Raw genomic sequence first — 6,531 nt, 5'->3', positions numbered from 1 at the left:
CTTCTGAGGTTACCAGTTCCCTAGAACTTAGAACTACTTGAACCTAACTAACCTAAGGACATCACACACATCCATGCCCGAGGCAGATCCGAACCTGCGTCCGGAGCGGTCTCGCGGTTCTAGTCTGTAGCGCCTAAAACCGCTCTGCCACTCCGATCGGCGTAAATATCAGTAAAGTTAGGCGGTACGACCTAACACTCTTTTGGTCACATTGACTGAGTTCACAGCAAGTATACTTAAGTCCGGACCTGGACGGTAGAGGTACAACATGCCCCATACATTTCCGTAAACAGACATCAGTGCACTCGCATGTAAACCGCAATGAATCGCTAAACGTCTGGCATACTGTAAACTAACTGCTTAAAAAACTATTAATGGTGCTTTGCAGGCTTTTCGATCAGAAAATGCTTGAATCGCAGCATCAAAGACTAGTCGCCTTGACATATTATATTCAGCTGCCGAACGCCACAAATCTGTGAGACTTTGTCAATGCATAATTGATCTGAGATAGTGTCTAGCAGGCGCCAGAGCGCTGAATGACATTTCTCCTTCAGATACAACCATAGTGGAGCGCAAAAGATGCACATGGCTACCGGCCTCGGTGGCCGAGCGGTTCTAGGAGTTCAGTCCGGAACCACGCAACTGCTACGCTCGCAGATTCGAATCCTGCCTCGGGCATCGATGTGTGTGATGTCCTTAGGTTAGTTAGGTTTAAGTAGTTCTAAGTTCTAGAGGACTGGTCACCTCACATATTAAGTCTCATAGTGCTCAGAGCCATTTGAGCCTTTTTTTTGCGCGTGGCCACACATAAATTCGGAAATAAGCTTGAGGTTCAATTCTCAGGAAAAAAGTATTGCTTCATGTCATCTCTCAGGTGCTTGCACTCCACATAAGGCTATGACAGGCACAGAGAGAACTTCCCTTGAAGAGAATATGTCCTAACTCCTTCATAACACCTTCTCGTATTATCTCTGATATAATACCCTGGTTCGCCGGATACACTGATAGGAATTGAGAGTTTCACACGTACTGATCGAATTAAATGTGCAATAGCAACTCCTCTTTTCTAATTACAATCTACGAATTCTAAAGCCGTTTTCCTGTCCAACATTATTTCCATCAGGTGTTGCATCAGCAACGGATGAGTAATACTTCTCACTTTCTGTCTCTGTTCCTCATTGTTACTGTTGACGTGACGGCCACAAATAGAAATAAATTCATTCTTAGCATTACTACTCACATAATGCAATTGCAGCGCTTTCCAGCTCCTTGTCCATCACTGACCCTTCATGTCTTTTGCAAGAGCTGGATCGCAGTGACTCAAGAACACTAATATTACGAGGAAATTTCCATCATTTAGATTTCCAGTTTTCTGAAATGAGCCTCTGGAGGCCAAACTTCTTTGACCAAGAAATAACCTCACATCAAGTAACATGAGGTTTTCCATATAAGATGGTTATTGCACGGACGAACAAAATAAGAACATTACTTCTTTACTTCTGAGTAGTAGCATGGTCAATCTACCTCTTTCATGTCGTGAGATACCAACCTGACTGTCGCCCGCCATACAGCCAGACAACCAGAAATGATGGTGCCATTCCTTTTCAGATCATGAACTCTTTGAAACTTCCTGGCAGATTAAAACTGTGTGCCCGACCGAGACTCGAACTCGGGACCTTTGCCTTTCGCGGGCAAGTGCTCTACCAACTGAGCTACCGAAGCACGACTCACGACCGGTACTCACAGCTTTACTTCTGCCAGTATCCGTCTCCTACCTTCCAAACTTTACAGAAGCTCTTCTGCGAAACATGCAGAACGCCTGAAAGAAAGGATACTGTGGAGACATGGCTTAGCCACAGCCTGGGGGATGTTTCCAGAATGAGATTTTCACTCTGCAGCGGAGTGTGCGCTGATATGAAACTTCCTGGAAGATTAAAACTGTGTGCCCGACCGAGACTCGAACTCGGGACCTTTGCCTTTCGCGGGCAAGTGCTCTACCAACTGAGCTACCGAAGCACGACTCACGACCGGTACTCACAGCTTTACTTCTGCCAGTATCCGTCTCCTACCTTCCAAACTTTACGGAAGCTCTTCTGCGAAACATGCAGAACTAGCACTCCTGAAAGAAAGGATACTGTGGAGACATGGCTTAGCCACAGCCTGGGGGATGTTTCCAGAATGAGATTTTCACTCTGCAGCGGAGTGTGCGCTGATATGAAACTTCCTGGAAGATTAAAACTGTGTGCCCGACCGAGACTCGAACTCGGGACCTTTGCCTTTCGCGGGCAAGTGCTCTACCAACTGAGCTACCGAAGCACGACTCACGACCGGTACTCACAGCTTTACTTCTGCCAGTATCCGTCTCCTACCTTCCAAACTTTACGGAAGCTCTTCTGCGAAACATGCAGAACTAGCACTCCTGAAAGAAAGGATACTGTGGAGACATGGCTTAGCCACAGCCTGGGGGATGTTTCCAGAATGAGATTTTCACTCTGCAGCGGAGTGTGCGCTGATATGAAACTTCCTGGCAGATTAAAACTGTGTGCCCGACCGAGACTCGAACTCGGGACCTTTGCCTTTCGCGGGCAAGTGCTCTACCAACTGAGCTACCGAAGCACGACTCACGACCGGTACTCACAGCTTTACTTCTGCCAGTATCCGTCTCCTACCTTCCAAACTTTACAGAAGCTCTTCTGCGAAACATGCAGAACTAGCACTCCTGAAAGAAAGGATACTGTGGAGACATGGCTTAGCCACAGGCTGGGGGATGTTTCCAGAATGAGATTTTCACTCTGCAGCGGAGTGTGCGCTGATATGAAACTTCCTGGCAGATTAAAACTGTGTGCCCGACCGAGACTCGAACTCGGGACCTTTGCCTTTCGCGGGCAAGTGCTCTACCAACTGAGCTACCGAAGCACGACTCACGCCCGGTACTCACAGCTTTACTTCTGCCAGTATCCGTCTCTTACCTTCCATACTTTACAGAAGCTCTTCTGCGAAACATGCAGAACTAGCACTCCTGAAAGAAAGGATACTGTGGAGACATGGCTTAGCCACAGCCTGGGGGATGTTTCCAGAATGAGATTTTCACTCTGCAGCGGAGTGTGCGCTGATAAGAAACTTCCTGGCAGATTAAAACTGTGTGCCCGACCGAGATTCGAACTCGGGACCTTTGCCTTTCGCGGGCAAGTGCTCTACCAACTGAGCTACCGAAGCACGACTCACGACCGGTACTCACAGCTTTACTTCTGCCAGTATCCGTCTCCTACCTTCCAAACTTTACAGAAGCTCTTCTGCGAAACATGCAGAACTAGCACTCCTGAAAGAAAGGATACTGTGGAGACATAGCTTAGCCACAGCCTGGGGGATGTTTCCAGAATGAGATTTTCACTCTGCAGCGGAGTGTGCGCTGATATGAAACTTCCTGGCAGATTAAACCTGTGTGCCCGACCGAGACTCGAACTCGGGACCTTTGCCTTTCGCGGGCAAGTGCTCTACCAACTGAGCTACCGAAGCACGACTCACGACCGGTACTCACAGCTGTACTTCTGCCAGTATCCGTCTCCTACCTTCCAAACTTTACAGAAGCTCTACCAACTGAGCTACCGAAGCACGACTCACGACCGGTACTCACAGCTTTACTTCTGCCAGTATCCGTCTCCTACCTTCCAAACTTTACAGAAGCTCTTCTGCGAAACATGCAGAACTAGCACTCCTGAAAGAAAGGATACTGTGGAAACATGGCTTAGCCACAGCCTGGGGGATGTTTCCAGAATGAGATTTTCACTCTGCAGCGGAGTGTGTGCTGATATGAAACTTCCTGGCAGATTAAAACTGTGTGCCCGACCGAGACTCGAACTCGGGACCTTTGCCTTTCGCGGGCTAGTGCTCTACCAACTGAGCTACCGAAGCACGACTCACGACCGGTACTCACAGCTTTACTTCTGCCAGTATCCGTCTCCTACCTTCCAAACTTTACAGAAGCTCTTCTGCGAAACATGCAGAACTAGCACTCCTGAAAGAAAGGATACTGTGGAGACATGGCTTAGCCACAGCCTGGGGGATGTTTCCAGAATGAGATTTTCACTCTGCAGCGGAGTGTGCGCTGATATGAAACTTCCTGGCAGATTAAAACTGTGTGTCCGACCGAGACTCGAACTCGGGACCTTTGCCTTTCGCGGTCAAGTGCTCTACAAACTCTTTTTTTTTTAGAATGCATAAAAAAAAACAAGGTAGCCATGCGCAAAAAGTTGCCAATAAAGTGAACTAAAAAGGGCCGTCTTGCTCGCCGCGGTCACATTGCTAGGCGAGCGGCCAGGAACGGGCGGTCGTCATTACATTGGACATCACCAGCCACCAAACGTTGGAGCGCCCGGGGCCGCTGCACACAGTCAGAGACTGTTTCTGTTACCATAGGGGAATCGTGGAAAGATCACATCTACAAGTTAATGTCTTCTCACACCCGGCACACCCCAGCTGGGTGGTGGGTCCATGAATGACGAACCCAAATAGTTCGCAAAAAGGTTCCGGTAATCCTGTCTGTTCGTTAAGACCAGAAACTCGTCGATCATATAGTACCATAAATCGAGGACGTCTTTGTCTCCATCGCGGTATATGTAGTGTATCGCCATTCCTCGTACCCAATTAACCGCATTCATCCGGGTCATAGGGAAATAGACAGCGTCGGGATGAAAGAGTTCTTGGGGTAAAATCGAAACGTAGGGGCGGCGGAGCAGGAAAGCCAGGATCTGGCGGATCAGTTTCCAGCACTCACGCGCGGGGCCACAGTTCAGTCTATGTTCGTCCGTGTCTAACGTCGTGCAACGGGGGCACACAGGGTCGTCAATTAGGTGAATGGCATGCAGCCGTTGTCGGGTTGGAAGTTTTTCGTTAACGACCACATACCACGTCGACCGCACGAAAGTAGACAGGAACGGCGCGTGGATGGCTCGCCATACCCGTGGCCAGTCGACCGTAGGGTGGCGCCGTACAATGTCGTTATCCGGAGTCCAGTGCTGGAGAGCACTATAATAAGTCTTCGCTGTCGGATTCCGTGTCTCCGATATAACCCGCAACACATAGCTATGCTCTACGAAAAACGTTCTAATATGTGACAGCGAGGGCGATAAATGTCCAACTGGTACCGGTGGGTACAGTGTACGTGGGGCCACTTCTTCAATCAGTAGGCCGGGGAGACTGGCTGTTGGTGAAAGCCAGAGTCGCCTCATGGAACGGAGATACAGTGCCAGCGCTCTGTGCTTGACGTGAGTGAGTCCAACACCGCCTTTGTCGAAGGGTAAAGTAAGCGTAACAAAACGGATCTTGAAAACAGCACCATCGTTCACCACGTGTCCAAACACTGCCTGTATCCTGGAAGCCATCGTGTCCGTTATCGGCAGTACATGGGCGTAATGGTTAAGGTGAGAAGCCAAGTACACATTGACGTATTGGGCGCGTTGCAAAATGTTCAATGATCTGAATTTATTGAGACGAGCCTCTAAACGGAGTCGTCGTAAGACCATACGATACGTAAAGGCCGCCGTGCGTTGTATTTGTCGATGGAGTGATATCCCTAAACACTTGAGCATCGGGACCTTTGTCAGAGGTACGGCCAGACCTGCAGGCATTCCTCGTCCTACCTCCATGTAGCGTGATTTCCGAAGGTTGAGCACACTGCCTGCCACCGCCCCATACTGGTGGAGCCAGGAAAACGCCGTGTGTATTTCGTCACCAGACCGTGCTAAGAACATCACATCGTCGGCGTATGCACCACATCGAAAGGTTACGGAACGGAGGGTAAGTCCTTCTAAGCGTCGCCGTAGTCCGTGAAGAGCTGGTTCGAGGGCAACGGCGAAGAGCATGGCAGAAAGAGGACAACCCTGCCGGACGGACCTGTTGACACGGACGGGGGCGGACCGACAGCCGTTGATCATAATCCTCGTGACAGCCCCATGGGTCAATCGAAGCACAACAGACGTCGTCAGACGCGGGACACCGATGTGTTCCATAACAGCACGCAGGAAACCATGGTTAACGCGGTCGAAAGCATGGTCGAAGTCCAGCGCAACAAGAGCGCCTTGGAGGCGGCAAGTTTGCATGAGCGCTACCACGTCTCTATAGGTGCTTAAAGTCGTAAACACATTAGTGTCGCCCCCGAGGCAGGTTTGATCAGTGTGAATGGCCGCCATTACCGTAGGTTTGAGCCTCTCACGGAGCATGCGTGTCAACAGCTTATAGTCAGTGTTTAGCATTGTCAACGGGCGAAAATCAAGAGGGCGACGGCCTCCGCCGGGTTTGGGCACAGGGATCAAGAGACCCTCAGTAAAGTCAGATGGTACCTGAAAATCGGCGTCCAGGAGTTCATTGTACATCCTGACCCACATTGGGCCCATGAGATCAAAGAACCGCTTGTAAAATTCAAGAGGGAGGCCGTCAGGGCCAGGCGTTTTGTTGGGAGAGCCACGCAACAGAGCCTCTCGCAGTTCTTCCAAAGTCACCGCCGACAAGAGCGTAGCATCATCTTGTAGGTTC

The 6,531-nt window shown here is 49.8% G+C and overlaps 1 non-coding gene across 1 annotated transcript; it reads right to left on the bottom strand.

Moving 5' to 3' along the window:
* Positions 1 to 3,142: 3,142 nt before the first annotated feature.
* Positions 3,143 to 3,217, bottom strand: Trnas-cga (transfer RNA serine (anticodon CGA)). The gene has a single exon. It is a non-coding gene; the product is annotated as a tRNA-Ser (tRNA).
* Positions 3,218 to 6,531: the final 3,314 nt, after the last annotated feature.

The sequence above is a fragment of the Schistocerca gregaria genome, chromosome 8 (genome assembly GCF_023897955.1).
Source record: "Schistocerca gregaria isolate iqSchGreg1 chromosome 8, iqSchGreg1.2, whole genome shotgun sequence".
Taxonomy (NCBI): domain Eukaryota; kingdom Metazoa; phylum Arthropoda; class Insecta; order Orthoptera; family Acrididae; genus Schistocerca; species Schistocerca gregaria.
The sequence above is the reverse complement of the archived record's forward strand: the minus strand, read 5'-3'. Positions and strand labels throughout refer to the sequence as shown.